Source organism: Phascolarctos cinereus, unplaced genomic scaffold (assembly GCF_003287225.1).
Source record: "Phascolarctos cinereus isolate Bilbo 61053 unplaced genomic scaffold, phaCin_HiC Scaffold_726;HRSCAF=1367, whole genome shotgun sequence".
Taxonomy (NCBI): domain Eukaryota; kingdom Metazoa; phylum Chordata; class Mammalia; order Diprotodontia; family Phascolarctidae; genus Phascolarctos; species Phascolarctos cinereus.
This window is the reverse complement of record NW_027556098.1, coordinates 12286574-12310474: the sequence shown is the minus strand read 5'-3', so window position 1 is coordinate 12310474 and position 23901 is coordinate 12286574. Positions and strand designations below refer to the sequence as shown.

The following is a 23901-nucleotide window of genomic DNA, read 5'->3' as shown; positions in this document are numbered from 1 at the left end:
ATGTGTGGGGTGTCACCAGGCTGGCTGCTGAGGTACAAACTGGAATAGCTCAGAGACAAGGAAGCCAACCAGGGGTGAGATTGGGCCCAGGAGCAACAGACCAGCCTGAGTGAGAGAGGGAAACCCAGTCTCAAAAAAGTAAAAAAAGAAAAGATTTTATTTATTCAGATGTGCTATTTCATTTTAATTAAAGTTATTTTTAAATAAAATTTTTGAAAGTCCGCAGGCTCCAGGTTAAGAACTCCTGCGATACATTGCTGTCATCTTAGAAACATGCAATTACAGCACAAGCGAAAATAGAATGAGGGTGGAAAGGATGGAAGGAAAAGCTTTGGGAATTAAATAGACATCCTTCTCCCTGTAGTTTAGGAAGGAGAAGCCCCTGCATCAGCGCGGGGCACCATGAGCTCAGGCAGCACACCTCCCCACTCCATCCCTAATCTTCATCTCCCCTGCCCAGCATGTGGTAGGACCCCTTTTCATTCAGGAGCCTTCATAAGAACCTTTGGCCATCAGGAGGAGGCCAGGGACTCTCTCTCCTGCCTGCCAGCTCAAGTAAGGACCGAGTCCTCCCACAAGGGAGGGATTCAAATAAAATTAATCTTATTAAAGCTTAATCTGATTAAAGAATAAGGGGGTGCTGGGGGATGGAAGGAGTTGGGATACAGGCAGAGGAGCCCTGCCCTTGCTGGATGGAGCATCTTTAACCTTTTTTTCTGTTTTCTGTTTTGTTCTGCCCATAGAGGGTGTGTGTGTGTGTGTGTGTGTGTGTGTGTGTGTGTGTGTGTGTGTGTGTGCGCGCGTGCACACGCATGCAAATACAGACGCCAATGCTGCTTCATAGGATACTGTCCAGAAATGACTAGGCCTAGGATGATGATACGTCAAGTGGTAACCTTCCAGTAAAAGAAGAAATATCAGCTGCTTTCCTTGTAGTTCCTCCGGGGCTTGTTACCCTGCTGTGGACCTGGTAGCTACTCTAATAATCAGTCATCAAAAAGAACTTTTTTTTTTTAAAGGAAAATATGGATGCATCTGTGCACCAGATCTCCCATGTCTCTGTAAAGGGCTTTGAAGGGTATCTTAAATACATCAGTTTGTACCCCTCTTTGGCTTTCTACTCTTAGCTTTTCAGTGAGACATAGTTAACATTTCTGTCTCTAAAATGGGCTTGTATGACTCATGTTGTTTAGTTTAGGCTTTATGTTTTTCCTCATCTGTTAAGAGAGGAGTTTGAATGAGACCAGTGGTTCTCAAACTTTTGGGTCTCAGAAACAATTATTGCGGACCCCCTAAACTTTTGTTCTTATGGTACATACATATGTGTGTGTATATATATCTGTCTATATTTGTACATATTTATTTATCTATGCATATGTGTGTGTTTATATGCACACCCACATATACAAAAACAAAGAGTCCATGAATAAGATAAAAGCTATTGTGTATATATATGTGTATGTGTGTTTATATGTATATACGCACAAGCTTTTTTGGGGGGATAACACATGTGTGGATTATACACATATCCCTGCATATATGTGTGTATACAGACACATGTGTATATGTGCATGCCTGTATTTGTGTGTATGTATGTGTGTACGTTTCCCACAAAACAAAAGCTTTTGGGAGGGTGCCTTCAAAAATTGTAAAGAATGCAAAAGTGTTGTGGAGACTAAAAAGTTTAAGAACTGCTGATCTAATCGGTATGCTGTATGTGTACATATACATACATACAAATAAATATACATGCATACATACCATGTGTGCATGCATGCATGCATGTACACAATACTCTGTGTGTGTGTGTGTGTATTTGGGAGGAGAGGGTGGTCAAGTATTTGAAATATTGTAGAGAAAAGATTTGACAGGGACTGTCTCACCTTTCTTTGTGTCTCCAGCACTTAGCACGATGCCTGGTGCTTAGTACGCACTTATTAACTATTGCACAATAGATCATGGGCAAGTTTGGAAAGAACAATTTCAGTTAAGTATTGAGGTCAGAAGCCAGGCTGCAAAGGGTAAAGAAATGAATGAGAGAAGAAATGGGTGCTTTGAGTGTAGACTAGAGATATCAAACTCAGTCCCACGAAACTCCTAGGGAACCAGATTAAAATATAATTGGAAATTTTTGACGAGATAAATTAAAATACAACACAGTTAATGTTAATTAGTGGTTTTCTAAGTTAATAGGTAGTTCTCAGGGATCCCTTTCTATTTGAGTTTGTCCCTACTGGTGTAGACAGGTTTTTTTTTCCCCCTAGGAGTTTGGCTATAAAAGAGAGGAGAGAAAGTGATGAATCATGGAGTAGTGGAATCATGGGATGTCACCATCTCCAAAGAATCAAAATTATGGGTCACCCCCTGGGCAGTGGAAAAGATGCATGGTGGCTATAATAAATAGATTACTAAATGTAGTGCAAAAAAGTATCATTAAAAAGGTTTATGATTGGAAAAAAGTGGTTAGTGACATCAACGAATAACAAGACAGACAAGCCATGGGCACTGGTAACTGGGCAATGTCAAGGGACCTAAAGGAAAGACTTTAGCACTTTACTTGGGAAGACATGGACAAGAGTGATAGTGACATTAGATAAAGACTGTGAATGGATTACAATATGTTTCATTGGAGGCAGTACCCACATTGATGAGATTGGAGGTGTAATGAAGCATTAAAGTTTTGCATACAAGGTCCTTCATCTCTCAGGGCTGTTGCAAAGATAAAATGATTTAGCTTTTTAATTTATAGTGCTTTGCAATTATGAAACTTATATTGCTTTGAAAATTTCAAGTATAAAATTTTCAAAGTTTTAGATAGATATAGCTATAGATAGTGCTTATTTATTTTATTTTATTTTTTTGCTTTTAGGCAATTGGGGTTAAGTGACTTGCCCAGGGTCACACAGCTAGTAAGTGTCAAGTGTTTGGTGTGAGGCCCGATTTCAACTCAGGTCCTCCTGACTTCAGGGCCAGTGCTCTATCCACTGCGCCACCTAGCTGCCCCCATAGGTAGTGCTTATTTAAAGTGCTGTAGTAAGTGCTAACTGTTGTGAAGGGGCACTTCTATGTTTTGCAAAATTTCTGTGATACAGCACTGTCAGAAACATAATTGGGCCAAGTGGGGAACTGATTCCACCTTGTCCAGCTTTTCTCAAGTTCTTGTATTCTAAATAAATTATGGATAAGCAAGTCAATAACTATGTGTCCTCTGCTAACTTTTGTTAAGGCCCTGAAATCCAGCTTCTCACAGACTAAGTAAAAATTTTCAGTAGTTTTCAGGATTTGACCCTGTTCTCACTATGATATATTAAGGATTTAGTTGATTTATTTTGAATCTTTAAATAACACTTGTGAAACAACTTTTTAAAAAATGGGCTTCTGTCCTGCTTTCATGCATAAGATTCAGTAGAGATGGCTCATTTCTTCACGTTGCAAATTTAGTCAATAAGCGTTTATTGAAACCGCTTGCTTTATAGTCCACTTCTACATAAATGTACACACAGTTATTTATGAGCTTACCAAAATTGTATTATCTGGTTTAAAAATAGACTTTCAGTCATGCTCTGTATTCATTTGGAAGTCAGGAAAACCTGAGTTCAAATCTGGCCTTAGACATTTGCTCTCTGTGTGACTTTGGGTAAGTCACTTAACCCCTTTTGCCTCAGTTTCCTCATCTGTAAAATAAGCTGGAGAAGAAAATGGCAAACTATTGTAGTATCTTTGCCAAGAAAATCCCAAATGGGGTCAGAAAGAGTCAGACACAACTGAAGTGATTGAACAAAAAAATAATAATTAGGATTTTTTTCCTAATAAGTGACTCTTCCCTAACCCTCATCTCCAGCAATATTTGTAGAACACCCACCAGGTGCTAGGCATTGTGGGAGGTAGAATGTTTTCTTCTGTATAGGATGTTTTCTTCCCCCAAGGTTCTTATTGTGTAGTTGGAGAGGGAGAACATAGATACTTGAAAAGTTAAATAATAATACAAGATTTACATAACCATTCTAGACAACAGCAAAAGAGATAACCTGAGGCAGTACATGAGTAATTGGCAAATGAAGCGTAGAGACAATAATTGGTATAAGATTTCAGAGGAAGGAGAGAGAGATAGCAAGAAGGAACTGGTTGGTAAGATAGAAACAATGGGAACCTTGTTGGAAGTCGTCCAAATGATAAGTAAGGAGGGAAGCATCTCTGGCCACAGTTTAGTATGTATTCTGCCCTCTCAGAGAGCAAAGTTGGAAGAGCTCAGAGCAAGATTGGTATAGTTTGAGGCTCTCATAGGGGAGGAAGCTTAGTAAGACTACCAGGTTCTTAAAAATATAGTACTGTGGCCTTTCTCTGTCCATCTTTAATCTACCTTTCCAAATTAATTTCATGTCACTGTCTTTCATGGCACTCCATATTCTATCCATACTGGTCTATTTGCTATTCCCTCTACATAGTCTTCAGTCTGCTGTCTCTAAGACTTGGCACTTGGCAGCCTGTCCCCATACCCCCATGTGTGGGATGCATACCCTTCTCACATCTGCCTCTTAGAATCCCTAGCTTCTCCCAAGTCTCAGTTCAAAGGCCATCTCTTAAATGATGTCTTTTCTGACCCTCCCATTGTTAGGGCATCTAGGGGCAAAGTGGATCGAGTGCTGGGCCTAGAGTCAGGAAGACTCCTCTTCCTGAATTCAAATCTGTGCTTAGACGCTTACTAGGTGTTTGACCCTGGGCAAATCATGTAACCCTGTTTGCTTCAGTTTCCTCATCTGTAAAATGAGCTGGAGAAGAAAATGGCAAACCTTTCTAGTATCTTTGCCAAAAAAGCCCCAAAAGGGGTTGCAAAGAGTTAGACATGGCTGAGAAAATGACTGAACTGAAAAAGGTATTAGTTGTTCCCCTATTTGTATATTTTGTGTTTGTATATATGTTGTGGCTGCAAGGGGAACTTTCTAAATGAGCTCAGGATTTGTAAAAGTTGATTATTTTTTAAAAAAAGTGTTTCTGCCAATAGGCCCATGAGTTATCTTCTTTTTTTGGTGTTTTTCTGTTTGTCCACTTTGGTCTTCCCAGCTGCTAACATCAGATCCTCTCGGTAAATTTTTCCTGATATTTTGCTAGTGTAAGGAAACAATACAGTACTGATGTCATTGAATGACCATGCATTTCCACCTGAGGAAAAGAAACAAAGGTTTGAAAATATGACACAAATCATTTCAAAACATTTTCTGCTGGTCCAGTGTTTTATGCATAAGAAAGGTAACAGTTTGAATTCAAAATGGACCAGAACAATTTCTCCCAGAACGAGAGGAGAAAGGAAAGTGAATACTTCATTTCTTCAGTAGTTCCCAGAATGTTCTATTCATGAAGCTTTGTCAGTCAATAGTGAGCCAATCGACATTTTTTATGAGCTCCCTTTGGGCCAGGCACTGTGCTAAGTATTGGGGATACACATATGAAAAAGATAGCCTCTGCCTTCAAGGAGCTTACAATCTAATAGGGGAAAATAACACACAGAAGGAAGTTGGGAAGGGGGAGGTACCCCGTTTTGGGGTACATGATAGGAAAGTCCTAAGTAGTGCAGTGGGGTCAGAAAAGAGGAGATAGAGAAGCCCAAAGGACTGAGTTCAGGTGGAAAATGAAGCAAAGCAAACATTCAATCCTTCTTTTAAAATTTGGACTATTGAAGCACTGTTGTATGTCATGCTAAACAGTAATTAGATTTCTGCCAACTGTTTTTCCTAATAGAAAAAAAAGACATGTAAATATGAGACTAACCTATAGCATGCCAGAAAGGAATCAGGAAAACCCAAATTCAAATTCATCCTCAGACACTTGCTAGCTGTGTGACACTGGGCAAGTTATTTAATCATCATCTGTCTCAGTTTCCTCATCTGTAAAATGGGGACAGTAACAAGACCTACCTCCCAGGATTCTCGTGAGGACAAAATGAGATAATATTTGTAAAGTGCTTTGAAAACCTTAAAGCATTATTATAAATGCTATTATTATAATCTCATCTGTCTTTTTATATTTGCCTGTGTATATATAGTTTAAGTCATTTTGGAAAGTGTAGCATATTCAGTGATCAGGAATTTTAAAATAAAAGTAATTTTCAGCTGAAAAAAAGCATTTCTTTCCTTTTTTTCTCTCTTTCCTAAGCATTTAACATGGGAGATAGAGGAGAAAAGGAGAAGTAACATAAATTTCATTTATATTTGAAATAGCGAAAATAACCACTTACAACTTGACAAGCTCATAGCTGCTCCCAAAATTTTTTGGATTTCATGGAACCAGTATCTAGAGTTACAATGGAGATTATAGATACCAGGTAGCAAAGTTTTTCTCTAAAGTCTATGTCAATTCAAAAGAAACATGAAAAAGGGGACTATTCCTATATCTTGTGTATGCACATATGTGTGTACACACACACACACACACACACACAACACACACACACACTTTTTTAAAGTTAAAACCCAGGTAGCTTACTCTCTCCCCTTTCCAGCTTCCCTTTGTATATTTTCTTCCCCTGTTAGATTGTAAGCTCCTTGAGTGCAGGGGCTATCTTTTTCATATTTGCATCCCCAATGCTTAGCAAACTGGCTGGTACACAGGGGGCTCTTAATAAATGTTGATAATAAATGTTGCCTTATTATTAACTGACAAAGTTTCATGAACAGAACATTCTGGGAACTATTACAGAAAATGTAGAGTTCACTTTCCTTCTCTCTTTCTGGGAAAAAAATTGTTATTGGTCCATTTTGAGTTCAAACTAGTTAAAACCCGGGTAAAGTTTCCTGTAGTTTCATAGATGGAACTAGATATCTGCAGTATTTTACATTGTATGGATTTACTGACCTCATTCATTTAAAGCAGACTCATGTTGTATTTATCCCTACCCTCTTTCCTATATCCCTTTCACCCCATTTCTAGCCATTTACTATTTTATGCCAAATATTGTCAAATGGGGCATCATTATTCCAAACAACCCAGTGGACATAATTGTAATGAATTCTTGTGAAGCAAGTTTTTTTTTTTAAAGACTATTTAATCTTGACCAGGGTTCTAGAAATTGGTGGTCAGACTTGCATTAACCAGCAAAATAAGCTTATGTCCCAGCCTCTTCAGGGAATCTTAATGCCTGTAATCTTTCTGTAGTTTCTTTTTCCTGAGGCATATGGAGTCCATGTGAGCTTCAGATTCTGTCATTCCTTCACCGCTATCCCTGACCTAACCCTTTACCACGAGATTCTTGAGCTGGTTTACTTAATACTTAAATAAGATGTTCCCCCCAAAGATGACAAGAATCTAATTATAATTTACTTCAACGTAGACTAGTAGTTCAAATTTTAAAACAATTGCTGCCATAAAGAAAGGACTCCTCCTTCAGATCTATTGCCATTAAGCCAACGGCCAGGAGAGAATTCTGCAGAATAATTTGTTTCATTTGCTGGAATGAGCCCAGCTTTCCTAAAAAGCTTGAGTGGATTCCCTTACTCCCTTCAAAGTAGCATCAGTATTTGGCACTGTTGTTGTTTGGCCGGTAATGGAGACAGTACAAAAGGGCCTTGTAAGAATAACCAAAAGCCCTGAATGATCTGAGGCATCTGAAAAATATTAAGGCCAACCAGGAGGTCTTTTTTTCTGAGCCATATTGGTGGATGAAAAGAATAGGCCAGCCCAGGAGGTGGATGGGATGGTGACAGCAGGTGATATAGGGAGCCTTCTTTTGCTGCTTTTTTCTGTGTCAAGGAGAATGAACTTCAGATCGGGAAGGTTAGAACAGAAAGGTTAACAAGGAATTGAAACCCAAGGTGAATAGTAGGAAGACAACAGGAGATCACTTACCAGACAGGTCAAGTGCTCTATCCCCACAAATTGCATCCTAGGGCATTGAAAGAACTGGATGTGATTGCTGAAATACAGTCTGTGAACCATGAGGAATTACCATGACCAGGAGTGAGGAAGATGAGGAGCAGATGTTTTCCGGGTTTCAAAAGAGGAGAAGTAGGTGGATTCGTGAAACTGTACAGTGGACTGGCTTAACATTGATTACTGGAAATATTCGGGAATGGGTTATTAAGTGGATCATTTGTGAACCCTTGAAAGGGAAACTGTAGTTCCTGATTTCTCCAGTTGTTAATGTTTCCTTTCCTCCTTGAAATTACTTGGTATTTGTCTTCTATTTCCTTATTGGTGTGTGTGTTGTCTTCCCGAGTAGACTGTAAGTTCCCTTAGGACAGGGAATGTTTCACTTTTGCCTTTGTAATGTCAGCCCCTGCAACAGTGCTTGGCCATATGTAGTAGGTGCTTAATAAATGCTATCTGACCCAAATTCAATTAATGTGAAATAACAGGACTACATTAATATTAAGTCACTGTAGGTCAATCTCATTTTTTGGGGGGTGGGGAGGGGATTGAATTGGTAAATTGGGGGAATGCACAGTGATCTTATGTTGGCAAGATATTTCACAAAGTCTTTTATATAATTCTGGTTGATCAAGTGGATAGATGTAGTCTAGAAGGCAGTACAGTTGGTATGATGGAATTGGTTAAATGACCAGATCCAGATGGTGTTTATTGAAGGATTCAGTATTAGCCTGGAAGCCCCTCATGGTACATGGCTAAGATGTGTGCTTGTATAGGAATTCCTCTGGCCTTAGACACTTACTAGTTGTGCGATCTTGGGCAAGTCACTTAATTTCTGTTTGTTTGGTTCCTCAGCTGTAAAATAGGATCGTAATAGTGCTTACCTCCCAGGTCGTTGTGTGGATCAAAGGAGATAATATTTATGAAGCACTTCACACAGTGCCTAGCACATAGTAGGTGCTATATAAATGCTATATTATTATTATTATTATTAATATCAGCTACTTGGAGGCATATATTATATGTTTCTCAAACTTATAGGTGACCCAAAGCTAGGAAGGATGGCTTCTACTTCGTTTGTCAAAAATGGCATCTACTGAAATCTCAGTAGGTGGGAATGGTGGAGAGACCCTATCTAATCAAATTAAAATTTAGTAGGGCTAGCTGTCTCTCTGGTGTAGTGCAGTGTTTCTCAAAGTATGCTGTAAGGAACCTCAAAATATTCCAGTTCTTTGGGTTTTTTTGTGAATCTTATGTTGCTTGTTAATAGATGTTAAAAAACATAATCTTAGAGCATTTTACTACAAGTGTTCTGCCAAAGTTTTTGTTTAAACCAAAGGGTTCTATCTCTTTGGAAAAGTTTGAGAACCACTAGTAGAGAGCTGGCTTTAAAATTAAGAGGATTTAAATTACAACCACATCCCTTGACCCATCCTGACCCTGTGACCCTAATTCATTGTCCACAGGCAACTCTTTGACTGAATGGTACTGAACAGTTGTCTAACTGCATTGGTAAGAGGGGTTTCCTTACCAAGAGTCTATTATGCTAATGAAATCACAGGTCTGGACAGAACAAAACAAATCAAAAAGTCTTTTATTCCCATTGGGAAACAAAAAAAACAAACAAACCAAAAACCTCAACTGTGTGATTATAGGGTTTGGGGAAATAAGATTTTTTCCGTATTTAAAGTAACAACAAAAACAAAAAAAACCACCTTGGTCTGTCAGGGTTCTACAGGATAAATGAATGGGCAGTGTGATATGATAGACAAAAAACTGGTGGGATCTTTTCTACTTAGTGTTTCAAGAATCTGTGATTTATTTGTTGTGTGCATCTCCACAGATGCACATCCTAGCCCAGAGGTGGGGGACCTGGTCCTTGGGTGCAGCCTTTTGACTGAGTCCAGGTTTTACAGAACAGATCCTTTTATTGAGGGGATCTGTTCTGTGAAGTTTGGATTCAGTGAAAGGGCTTCACTTGAGGACCTAGAGGGCCACAGTTTCCCTACCCCCTGCTGGCCTGGTGATTCGCCCTTTTGAGTAACTGGTTTTCAGGCTGTGCACCAAGGGTTGGTCAGTGGACTAGTAAATGCATCTTTTTCAGCTTGGGTGGAACCTGGGTTTATGCTCATACTGCACATGACTCATTCTTCAGCCTTAAGAATGATTGGAGTGCCAAGACAGAGAATGGTGGTGAGAGGAGCTATAAACAGCTATCTGGTTGGTGCTAACTCTAACTTGTTATTTTGGTGAAATGGGTGATAATAGAGCTTTTATTGCGAGGATAAGAGGAGCATTTCAGTGACAGGGTAGGGAATTTTGAGTTTGTTGACAGTTTTTTTTTTTCTCTAGAGGGAGGGAAGAATTATGTCATAAACTAATAAAATTAATGTACTTGAGAGTTAATGTACTTATAGAATATTAGTTGTGGAATATGAGGCCAGCTTTGTATCCATTATGCCATGCTCCCTCTCATAATGGATGAGATGGAGACATTTAACTCTATTCAATTTTATCTCATTATATTCTTTCCTTCATTCCCACTAACTAAGATTTCTTTGGATCCTAATTCCACCGTGCAATGAATACAAGATCCTTCTGAGCTTTATGTCATCTGCAAGTTTGATAAACATATCATGTGGAAACCATCTAGTCCCATCTTCTGAATTCAAAGATGGGAAAACTGAGGTGCGCCCCCCCTCCCCCCCCCGAGCCAAGGATAGAATCCAGTCCTTTTTCAGGCTTCTTTTATTTTCTTTTTTGTTGTATTTGGTCATATTCAGTTGTGTCCAACTCTTCATGACCCCCGTTTGCGGTTTTCTTGGCCAAGATACTGGCACTTCCTTCTCCAGCTCATTTTACAGATGAGGAGACTGAGGCAAAGAGGGGTAAGTGACTTACCCAGGGTCACATGACTTGTAAGTGTCTGAGGCCACATTTGAACTCAGGAGAATGAGTCTTCCTGCCTCCAGGCTTAGCACTGTTTCACTGTGCCACCTATCTACCCCTCTGTTTTCTTACAGTGACCAAATATTTAGCAATGAAATATCACTGCTGTAATGGTTGTGGTGCTTAATGAAAATTATCTTTGATTTACTGTCAAAAATGGCATTTTAAAAGGAAACCTCAGAATGAGTAACTGAGTTTTGTCATCCTAGCTCTGTCACTAACTCCATCTGTTATGTTAGGAAAGTCCTTTAACCTTAAATTTCCTCAACAGTCAGTTGAAAATTATAATTCTGAGCAGACTTGCCAGGATAATGATGCATCTAACTCTCAGTTATTCAGGACCATAGGGCAAAGTCTGAGCCTGGAATTCTTTAGTATAGAATCTGGCGTTCCACATGGCTTTGGCATAACTGTGGCATGCGCAGAACTTGCAATAATGGAGCAACTCTTCATTGTACTTGAAGGTTTGGGGGTTTTTTGAGCTTATATACATAACCACAGGAATGACAATCCATGGCAGTAAGAAAACACATGGCATTTTGTGGTACTGATCTCCTGGTTTCCTTTCATTTCAAGGTCATACTTAAAAAACAAAACAAAACAAAATCCAGCAATAACTTTATCCCCTCTTGTGTTTATACCCAAATGGCTTGGAGAAGAAAGGCTTGGTTTTACTTACTTTGTTTTATAATTTGGAGAATTTCCATGTTATGAGGGTATGGGTTTGAGGAGTTGTTTCAGAGGTTAGGAAGTATGGGCAGCTGTAAGAGGGAGCACAAGGTAACAAAACGATGTCAAGGAGTAGGAAGAAGAGCGTAAGGATATGTAGAGGACAGAGGCATCAAAAAAAAAAGAGAGAATGATGAAAGTCAATACCTTAAGCTGAAAAAGGAAAGATGAAAGCCTCTAATTGAAAAATGAAAAGTAATAGCATCTTTAGTTACTGTGGTGTCAATTAAAGAGGTGAAGACTTTTTTTTTCAAGGTAAAGGTTTAGAGCAGCTAGGTCGTGCAGTGGATAGAGCACTAGGCCTGGAGCGAGGAGGACCTGAGTTCAAATTCGGCCTCTAGCTGTATGACCCTGGGCAAGTCACTTAACCCCAATTGCCGAAAGGAAGGAAGGAATCAGCTCTTTTAGACCCTGCTCATTCTTCTCTAAATTCATTCTTTCGTTATTGATTGATTCGATTCCCCCATATTAGCACAAAGTACCTCAATAATTTGCTCCCCTATAGTATAGAATGACCCAGGTCAGGGGTGTGTGTGTGTGTGTGTGTGTGCGCCCCCTTGCGTATGCATGCATATACACATAGATACATATATGCACATACATACATTATATGTATATACTTACTTTTTCAGGAATTATTTATTTAATTTTATTGCCCCCCAATTACATGTAAAATAATTTTCAGCATTTGTTTCTTAAAACTTCGAGTTTCAGATTCTTTTCCCTCCTCCCTCCCCTCCCCAATTACTGAGAAGGCAAGCAATTTGACACAGGTTGGTATATATTTACTTTCCAAAAGTGGTGAGAACTCCAGATAGAGAACTTATAGACTCTAGTGCAAAATAAATTAAATAAGAATTTAAAAAATAAATAAAAATAAAAAGCAGTGAGGCCTCCCTGTACTTTCCCCTTCCTTCTGGAAGTTACCACCACCACCACCACAACAACAACAACAACAATAATAATAATTATTATTATTATTACACAACATTTGGGTTCAAACCCAAGATCGTGCAGTAAATGTGGCATCTTGAGATTCTTCCCTTTTGAGGAGACTAACCCAAACTTTTCCCGCAATGGGAATGTTTTAAGATAATACTTTATTATTACTATTACAACTTGCATTTATATAATCCCTTTATGGTTTGCAAAGTACTTTTGTGTGTGTTTTCCCATTTGATCCTTACAACATTCCTATGAAGTAGCTGCTGTTATTGTCCTCTTTTTACAGATGAGGAAACTGAGTCTGGGGATAAATGCTCTGTCCCCAGGTGACACAGGTAGGAAGTGTTGAGGCAAACCCAGGTCTCTCTGCCCCCAAGTCCTGTGCTCCATCCTTTGATCAACTTGGACTCCTAGAATACTTTATAGCACAACTCTGCCAGTAAGGAGCTTCCTGGTGATAAGGGGGACAGTATTAATAATAACACATTTTTATAGTGATTTAAGGTTTGAAAAGTGCCTTCCTCATAGAAACCCTGTCAGGCTAGGTAAATATCGTTATATCCCCATCTTACAAATGAGGAAAATATGGCTCTGAAAGGCTTAGTGATTTATCTGTGATCACATAGCTAGCAAGCATCTGAGGTGAGATTTGACTCCCTATCTAAGGTGAAATTTGTATCCTTGTCTGCTGACTCCAAGTCCAATCCCACCTCCCATTTTTGTAAGATGCTAAGATGCCTTTAGGGTGGCCCTGTGGCTAAGTGGATAGAGCATCAAGCTTGGAATCAGGAAGCCTCATATTCATAAGTTCAAATCTGGCCTCAGACACTTACTAGTTGTGTGACCCTGGTCAAGTCACTTAAACTGGTTTGCCTCAGTTTCCTCATCTGCAAAATGAGTTAGAGAAGGAAATGGCAAAACACTTCAGTATCTTTGCCAAGAAAACTCCAAATGGGGTCACCAAGAGTCTGACACGACTGAAAAATGACTCAACAATAATAATTGTTATTGATTGTTATGGGTGCTCAGGCATCCTTTAAGGAAAATCAACTATATTTTTAATTATTTGTTCCTTCTTGATGTGTATCAGATTTGCTCTTGCTATCTCTACTGCTACTTCCCTGGTTCAGGCTTTTATTGTCTCATTTCTGGGTAGTTGGAGTACTTTCCTAACCTGCCTCTCTGACTCTATTTTCTTCCTTCTCCTTGCACCCTTCCCCCCATCCTTTTTATCTCTGTAACCTATCCAACTTTTTCTCATAATTGTTTTCCTGGCCTCCATATACCATGCTTATGTCTCCCTTTACAGCTTGTCTTCTTCCCCCATAAGTCAACTCCTTAGTGAATCAGTTCAGTTCTGTACTGTATGTCAGTAGCAGTGAGTTGTGTCTACACTATTCTACTTGCAAATCCCTTGTTCTTGGCTCCTGTCACCACTGACACTTTTCCATACCCCTACCCTGGTTTACTCCCGTGAGCCGTGTCCTTGTTTCGTATTCATACATACTGCTGAACCATAGCTAGAGGAAGTCATGTAGCTCTGTTGACTGAGTCCACTACAAATTTATGTTATCTAATTTCAGTTGAATGCTCAGTGCATCGAGGCAATCATTTTATTTCTCCCCAAGGCATTTCCTGTCCTCCTCACCACAGTGGTTGCTCCAGACTTTTCTTTCTCAAACCTCCCAAAGCATTCTCTTCCTGCACGCTCTGGACTGAGGACTTTGCCTCACCCTTAATCAAAAAATTGAAGCCATTCACTAGCAGCTCCTGATTTTCCCCTCTTTACCTTAAACCCCCTCGGCATTATCTCTGATCACTTCCTCCCTTATTGTTCAAGTACCCAATGAAAAGGTGCCCCTTCTCACCAAAATCAACCCCTCTGGGGATGCCCTTGACACTTAAAAAAAAAACCAAATTTACCTATCCCCAAATTTTATTCTGTTAGGTGTTAGAGAGGTAAATGAAACTGTTAACCGTTGTTAAGGAAGAGACAGTATACTTGGAAGCAAATTTCCCTTTATCATTATTTGTTTGGGGCAAGATCATATCTCTACAGTTATAGTTAACAGATTGGTATTAAAAAAATACAAGCTCCCACTGTTTGTGTTGGTTGAATGTGTGTGCGTGAATACACACACACATACATATATACACACATATACCTACACACACACATACATGCATGATCTACTAAAACAAACTGCTACCAACTAGGTATTTTCCATATGTGTGCATACATATATGCACACACACATTACACAATCATGCAAAATTCTTTAAATGATGTAACCATAAAGATAACTTTGTTCAACCCTCTTGATTATTAGTTTCAAATGGGGCATAAGACAGGGAGGCATATACCACTTGCCACCATATGGGTGGTGTACATTTTGGAATCCAGATAGTAGTGGGAGGTTCCATATAGATTATGAGGTTCTTCTGTTGACAGATGCTATTGTACAGACTGCCTCAAGCCCCAGCACACTGCAGAGTTCCAAGTCCCTCAGAGCAATACAGCATGGCACAGTGGATAGAAAGTTGGCCTCAGAGACAGGAAGACCAGGTTCAAGTCCCACCCAGGATAAATATTGACTCTGTGGCTTCAAGGAAGTCACTAAGCCTCTCATTGCACCAGACAGTTCTCTAAGGCTGTAATTGGGAGAATAGTTGCTGATCTGGATTGGAAAAAGGGGATTCCTTACTGTTTCCTCCTCATTCTACCCTCTTACACATACACACAAACACATGTGAATGAAGGATGCCTGTTCAAAATATAATATGTAGTAATTTGTGTGTATCTGAGATGTATGAGATAGGAACAGTACATAATCTCGGATAGACATTGTGTATGGACAGTGAAATCAAACCATAATTGAATAAGGAAGTGGGATGTATTGCCTTTGGAAATATGTACAGGCCTTTTAATGACCCTACTGTTTTTCTTGAAATAAAAGTCCATATTTTAAAAAGATGGTTATCTTTAGGCAATGTTGTATCAATATGAAACATAGAATAACACCTTCTCCAAAGTATTACATTGGAGGATTTCTCGAAGGGCAGTGAAGAAGAGTATAGAGGTCCTGGGTAGTTTTCTATGTATTACCAAGTCAGCAGTGTTAATAAAGTATGTGCTATGTGCCAGACACTGCTAGGTGATGGAGGTATAATTAATATATAGTTCCTGCCCTCGGGGAACTTATATTCTAATGAGGAAAGACAACACACAGTAGTGTTGTAAGGGCATGGTGACAAAGTCTGGAGCATGAAGCGTAGCTTGTCTAAGCCAAATCTTCATTCTGAGGAAGAGCCCAGACCACCCATGCTTCACTCTCTGGACTTTGTCACCATGCCCCTCCAACACTGCTATGTGGTAAGGAGCTCACCAGTGGGAGAAGGAAGCTGCAAGGAGCAGAGGGAAAGGTCATGTGAAGCATGGGCAGGTGAAGAAATGGCTTAAAGATTGTCATCAGAGAGATATATTACTTGGAAAGAATGTGATCTGATTATATAGCAAGAACGATGGATGATAACATTGTAAAGGAAACCATCTTTGGAATAGCTGAGAACATAGAATACTTCAGTGGCCAGTCCTCACTCCAGAAACCAGATGATGAAGCGTGTCTCACATTTTTGGCATAGAGGCAAAGGACTATAGATACAGAATAAGACATACATTTCTAGAATGGAGAGAGAGAGAGAGAGAGAGAGAGAGAGAGAGAGAGAGAGAGAGAGAGAGAGAGAGAGAGAGAGAGAGAGAGAGAGAGAGAGAGTGTGTTTCACAGATTTTGTTTGGCTTGGATTATTTGTTGGCTTGAACTTATTTGTTACATGAGAGAGAGCTTTTTTGTGAGGAGGGTATTGTGGAGGGAAGTTGTGAGGCTGGGATCAATAGCAATGCAAAAAAATGAATAAAATAAAGGAGAATGTCAGTGAATGTTATGTATGTATAATATATGAGAGAGAGAGAATGCAAGCACAAAAGGACATTTATAAGGAAACTTAAAGAGGGGATGGAAACAAGCATTTAATAAACACCTATGTGCCAAGCACAGTGCTAAATACATTACAGATATTATCTCATTTAATACTTGTTTTGGCATCATTAAAATTTTATCATAATTTGCCATATTGTTGCATTGTTTTTTTTTAATAGCTGGAAGGGGCCTTAGATCATGTAGTCGAGCCCCCCTCATTTTACCCAACAGGAAACTGAGGCCAGAGGCCTTAAGTGGTTTGTTAGAAATAGCGCAGGTAGTCACGGCCCTGGATTGTACCATACTGACATCCTCCCAAAGTGACTTTTTCGTGGACAGATAATAGGCTCTGTTACTGTTGTTGATTTTTGGATGTGTGTTTAGTGCAATTGTTATTTTCTTTTGAAACAGCATAGGAAAATGTATAAGAATTTATTGTCAAATGAAAGGTGCCTTAAGTTAATACGTATGCCATCTCCAGTTTTGAATAGGTCACGTTTTGAGAGTGGAGACTGAAAAGCGTCTTCCTATCAAAATACTATCAAAAATAGTAATTCGATTCTTGGGTCTAATATTTTTATATTTAAATGTATTCAAAACATCTTTGAAACAGATACCTAGCCCATCTTACCCTTAGCTACTGATAGAGACCAGGAGTTCTAACACATGGGTGAATTAGGAACTGAGTAGGAAAAAGAAGGGAAAGAAGAGGGGGCCCTTGCAATGGCGGCATAGAAGAGGTGAGTGGTTTTGGCTGGTGGCACTGTTTTTTTTAAATACCATAACTGTGATTTCATCAGCATATGAGGTTCCTGGAGAAAAATTCCATGTACTGGTTAAGACTGACATCTGTTCTTCAACTAAAGGTCTTAGATACTTGTAGTATATATCAGAAGTCAGATCTGAACCCAGTCTTCCTGACTTGGAGGCAAGCTCTCTTATGTACTTTGCTGCTCATACATCTTTATCTGTAAATACACATGTGCGTATATATTTATTTATATATGTGTTGAAGACTGCTTGTTATATGAAAAAGTGCTAAGTGTGTTATCAAATAATGTTAATTCTTTGGAGATTAAAGGTACTATAAATTGCGAGGTAGTACTATAAATTAGGTAGGTAGTAAATTCCTAAATATAAATTCCCACGTAGTAATATAAAAAGTAACATTAGTAATAAATAAATATAAATTTCTAAATTAAAAATATATGTGTGCATTTAATAATGTAATACCAGTAATTTAAGTTTTGCTAGTCTGTTATTGAACCATAAATTATATTATATAAGCCTTTCATAAGTCATTAATAGAGTTTAACAGTAGGAAATTAACTTTTGAAGATGGACTGTTTGGAGGGATTTCTTGGTGATATAACAAAATTTAATAATTATAATATAACTGGTCTTTTAAGTTTCACAAAACAGTTGTCATTAACAGTGTTAGTAGTAAGAAATTAACTTTTAAGTACGGACTGGTTTGGAGGAATTTCCTTCTTGGTGTTTCAGCAAATTTTAATAATTATAATTGTTCTTTAAGGTTGACACCATGTTTTACATATACTTATCTCAATTATCTTTACAACAGTCCTATGCAGTAAGGTTTTTACAGATCAGGAAATTTAGGCATGGGTAGGTTAAGGCGACTTGTTTATGGTCACATAGTTAGGAAGTATCTGAAATAGAGCTGAAACCCAGGGCTTTCCTAACTACAAATCTAGCCATCTTTTTCACAGTGCCATAGTAGAAATTTTTAAGTTCTTAAAAAATGGAAGTCATGTCTACTTTAGTTTAAGGTTAAAATGTTATATTCTAAAAGAAATATGGCTTTATTTAAATATCAGTTAACTTTAGAAAGTATGTATATTTACATTAAGTAGTCTGATTTTATATTCACTAGGAGATTTTCTTTATTTTTTCCATTTTCTACTTAGTATAATCTCCCAGAAAGCTCCTCTGTTCCCCTGGCATACCCCTCGAAAACTCTGCTAGGGTCATCTCTAAGCCGCAGTGAAGCCTTCAAATCCAACTTTGGTAAAGGACAGATTTTTGGAGTTGAGTAAAGGATTTTTCTTTATTTTTGTTTTTAAATGGAAATCTCAATTGCCCTAATTAGCTACTAGAATATAATTAAAAGACTAATGCAATTTGATATCTTTTCAAAGCTGAAATACAAGCAGACACAAACCATTTTTACTCACTGCTCTTTTGAACAAATGTCACATGTTGGTACTTCCTTGATTTTCAATTTGTTATCAAATGTTTGTTAACTAAATGCATATTATGTCCCGGACACTGTGCTAAGCACCCTTCTCTCCCTCTACCCTACCCTTTAAATCTGTTTGTTTGTTTTTTGTTTTTTGGAGGTTTTTTTGGCGAGGCAGTTGGGGTTAAAAGTGACTTGCCCAGGGTCACACAGCTAGTAATTGTGAAGTGGCTGGTCTGAGACTGGATTTGAACTCAGATCCTCCTGACTCCAGGGCTGGCACTCTCTCTACTGCACCAGCTAGCTGCACCTACCCTTCAAATTTGGAGGCCCTGTCCCATTTCTCTCTGTCTAGCAGTACCCAGCTTTAGGGCAGCTAAGCTAGGTGGCAGGGTAGAAAGGTGCTGTATTGGAGTCAGGAAGATCTGAGTTCAAATCCAGCCTCAGATCACACTTAGGTGTGATCCTTGGCAAATCATTTAATTTTTTAACCTCAGTTTCCTCAGGCAGCTATGAAATAAGGATGTTAATGATAGCATCTAACTCAGGGATTCTTGTGAATACCAACTGAAATACCATGTACAGGGCTCTGCATACATTAAAGCACTATGTAAATGCTAACTAATATCAATATTATTTAAGATCTGTCCAAATTATTCTTCAGATGACATCTGAAATACTTGTCCTTTCAAGAGGACCAGAACAGCATATATCTAGATGTAGACATTCAGAATTGTCAAGGACCTGGTAATCATGTTGAATGTGTAATATTTTAAAACAATTAAGCAAGTTTAGGAAAGAGAAAATTGAGAGATTAGAAAAGACATCATAGTTTTCTTCAGATATTTGAAGGGCTATCATGTGAAAGGGGAATAATCATCTTCTCTGTATTTCAGAGAATAAAATTTGGATGAGCAGATATAAGTTAAAAGGAGACAGATGTTGGTATAAGAACTTTTTTTAATTGTATTTTGTTTTTTCCCAATCACCCATAAAGACAATTTTTAACATTCATTTTTTAAAAAAAAATTTAAATTTTGATTTCCAGATTTTCTCCCTTCCTTCCTTCCTTACCTGGCACCCCCCCCCCAAGATAGTAAACAGTCTGGTATAGGCTATATATGTGCAGTCACGTAAAGCATTTTCATGTTAGTCATGTTGTAAAAGAAGAAACAGACCAAAATAAAAAAAAATAAAGTGAAAATTAGTATGCTTTGACATTCAGACTCCATCAGTTCTTTCTCTGGAAGTGGATAGTATTTTTCATGATGAGTCCTTTGGAATTGTCATGGATCATTGTATTGCTAAGTCATTAACAATTGATCATTGTGAAATATTGCTGTTACTGTATACAGTGTTCTCCCCGGTTCTGTTCAATTCACCTTGCTTTAGTTCATGTAAGTTATTTTTTAAAAAAATTTTTATTTGTTTTTGGAGGCAGTGGGGATTAAGTGACTTGTCTAGGGTCACATACTCAGGTCCTTTTGACTTCAAGTCTAGTGCTCTATCCACTGCACCACCTAGCTACCCCTTTGTGTAAGTCTTTACAAGCTCTTTTGAAATCTTCCAGCTTGTCACTTCTTATAGCACAATAATATTCCGTTACAATCACATAGCACAACTTGTTCATTGATTCCCAAATTGGTGAGCATCCCCTCAGTTTCCAAGTATTATTACCACCAAAAGAGCCTGCTATAAATATTTTTGTACAGATGGGTGCTCTCTTTCCCCCTTTAAAAAAATCTCTTAGAGATACAGTGGTATTGCTGGATCAAAGGATATGAATACTTTGATAGCCCTTTGGGTGTATTCACAGGAAAGAACTTTCTGATGACTAGAGCTGTCCACCAGTGAAATGGTGAAATTACCCCTGGAAATGTGCAAGTGGAGGCTGGATAACTCTTAGAATTACTGCTTAAGGTGGAAGTTGGATTCTTTTTAAAATATCATATAGTATATCTGTCTTTATCCTTCATTTAAATTGTTGATGTATTACTTTGTTTCATCTCTTATAATGTATGAAGCTTACTTATATCTCATGCTGTGAAATTTTCTTTCTTTCTCCAACAAGATTGTAAAGACCTTGAAGGTAGGGGCTGTATCTTTAAGCCTTTTTATTTCCCAGAGTGTTTTGCATAGTACTTATATAAAATATATACTCAGTAAATACTTGGATGTGTTTTTTGTTTGTTTGTTTGTTTTGTTTTACCTACAGAGTGATTATATTGCGTTAATGATTAAGTGCCAGGCATTGTGCTAAATGCAGTAAAATCTTTACAGCAGGGCTTCTTTACCTGGGGTCTGTGAACTTAAAACAATTTTTTAAATAATTATTTTAATATACTGGCTTTTCTTTACAATCTTATGTTATGTATTTTTTGTATTTAAAAACATTCTTCTGATTAGGGGTCCATAGCTTTCACCAAACTGCCAAAGGTGCCTATGTCACAAAAGTAGTGCAAGAACCTCTGGTTTGAAGTCTCTATTAATACTGGAAAAACCTGCTGCTTGTAAACCTTACAGGAAAATTCATATTGGTATATAAATTGTTGTTCTTGTGATAGTTATTTTGTTCTTTTTTATGAGGCATTTTCGACAGCATCAAAATAATTTGGCAATAAAAAGCAAATTTGAATATAACTTATTTGAAAAATTTAAATCCATTATTAGCTTGAACTTCCTATCTTCATGTTGCTGTGCTCCTTGAGTGCCAGCCTCTACCTATTACTTGGCTTTAAGCTTCTACATGGCTTCTAATTGGTGAGCGTTCATATACGTCCTGGATCCATATACCCCCTGTCCTTACTTCCCCCAGCTTCTATGCTACCATGTTCCTGTGTTCCGGCCTTTACCGGAGACACAGCATTCCAAGTTCCCAGACCCACCTCAGTATTCCCTCACCTCGATGTCCTGATTACCTGTCCCCCACTTCCTACTCTACCTCTGAGAACAGTAGTCAAATCATCACCACCAAAATACTCCTTCTTAGCCTATATGTGCTGTCTTTCTCTATTAGAATTTAAGCTCTTTGAGGACAGGGACCATATGATTTGAATTTATTTGTATCCCCAATAACTAGCAACATCCTTGGACCATGATAAGTGAATGAATAAATGGCTGACATTTAGTATGGGCTTAACTCTGGGAATATACGTGGAAAAATAAGATAATCCTTTTATCGGGGAGCTCCCATTCTAATGAAGGCTTAAGCTTTAATTCAGTAAGAATGTATGATATAGCAGCAAAAAAATGTTAAATAATGTCTTTTTCTTTCATGTCATTTCCACTGATAAAATCATCTGATTTTGAGCTGTTGTGCACATGTTAAATATTCTGATGTTGAACCATTTGAATGGTACCAAGGACATTGGTGGCATGAACCATCTTTTTTAGGTCTTTACTAACCAGTGCAGGGCTATTTGTTTTTAGCCACAAGATGCATCTTGACGGTGTGTCCTTCCCAAGATGATGGACGCCAGAATCATTGCTATTCCCAAGGCCTTTAGATTCAGGGTTCTGAGCTGTCTTTGGAAAAGTCCGATGGAAGATTGCAGTCAAAGTAGGGGTAGCAGCTTTCCTTGCCTGGCACATGCTGCCTTTTGTCTATCCCTCAGGGTATTTTGCTAGTTCAGGTAGGCTACCTTGTCTTTCCTGTGAGTGGCAGGTAGTTGGCAGATGGTTGATGTGAGGGCTGGACTGGAAGCCTTATTGGTGTTTGGGTGGGGTCAGGGGGAGAGGGGGTAATAGTACCACGCCCAGGCTTGTGTGTTTATCTTCCTTTTGATATCAGTTGGTCAGTAGGTGTTGCTAGTGGTATGAGGAAAGTCAGCCCCTTCGCCACAATGATTTCTCTTAATGATGGCTGCAGTGGCTGGGCTGGAAGCAGATCTGGTGGATTGAGGGGACATTGTTATGCCCAAGGCTCTTGGGTTCAGGATGCTGGACAGTGTCCATTGTGGTGGACAAGGTTGGCTTGTCTGGCGTATGATACCTCTTGTCTTTTCCTCAGGCTACCTTGCTACTTCAGATTAATAAATGCTTTTCCTTTTCATAATAATCATATGAGTTTGTAACTTCTACTAATTCTAGGCTCTTTGGGGGACACAAATAAAAGAAAGCATTCCTACTCTTAAGAACTTAAGATCTATTTAGGAAACTAAGATATAAATAAATGAGTAGTTCAGTAACAATGGACAATGAGTTCTGAGAAGAACAACGTTAATCTAAGAAGTTTTGATGGATGAAATAATGTACTTTCTGCATCTGATTTCCACTAGCAGTATATGAACTTACCTGTTTTTCTCAATCTCGTCAACGTCACATTTCCTTATTTACTTAGATTTTGAAGGAAGTTTGAAATATGGACAAGTGGAGAAAAAGTGGGAAACATCATGAACAAAAATTCCAAAGGTTAGGACCTTGGGAGAAGCCAGGAGAAGTGGAGGAAGACTGGCCACAGGGGCAGCAAAATTATAGTAGCTGCTGCTTTGTAGGGATCACTTCTCAATTGACTGGTCAGAGGTTGTTTTTCAAAGCATATCTACCACATCACTTAGCTCCGTACTTGGCACATAGGAGGTATTCAATCCAATAGTTAAGTTATTTAATTAATGTCTAGTTCAAAATCTCTCCTACCCAAAAGAAATATTTGTGATTAGATTCATAATAAACCCAAGGGTACAGATTTGAGAAGACCCAGTTATTCAGTGTTTTTATTTTTCTTACACTTAATTTTGCCATTTGGCTTTAATATGAAGTGGAAGATACTTATTAGATACCAACAGCAGGAAGGCAAACTATGTGAAGTCTTCTAGAATTGGTGCAATTAGAATTTAAAATATAATTTCCCCTTTTGTATTATAAAAAGGAAGACACACAAACCATTTGGGGTTTAAAAAGACAATTTTAAGCTTTGAAGTCTTTGGAGCCTTTCTCCCTGAGGTCAGAAGTTCTCAGTGATATAACATGGAATACAGACTGAGCCTTCAGTCATCAAGGTTAAAGTTGACAGAGCTTGTATGAACTTGTCAATCATGTGGCAGCAAGCAAGAACAAGCCAGCTGTTGTGAGGGAGGCATAGCTTTGAAAATCCACTGTGTTACAGTCAATGAGATACAGAGGCTGAAACAAAATCCATTCTGTATGGTCCTGAATCTCACTGCTGGGTTTGCAAGTACGCTGGGCTCCTGGATCCAGCAGACACAGAGGTGAGGAGCAGGTAAGGAATTCCTGTATTTTACT

At 38.5% G+C, this 23901-nt stretch overlaps 1 protein-coding gene across 1 annotated transcript in view; it reads left to right on the top strand.

Annotated features, from left to right (window-relative positions):
- SHROOM2 (shroom family member 2) overlaps positions 1 to 23901 on the top strand; it is a 246577-nt gene that overhangs the window by 171840 nt on the left and 50836 nt on the right.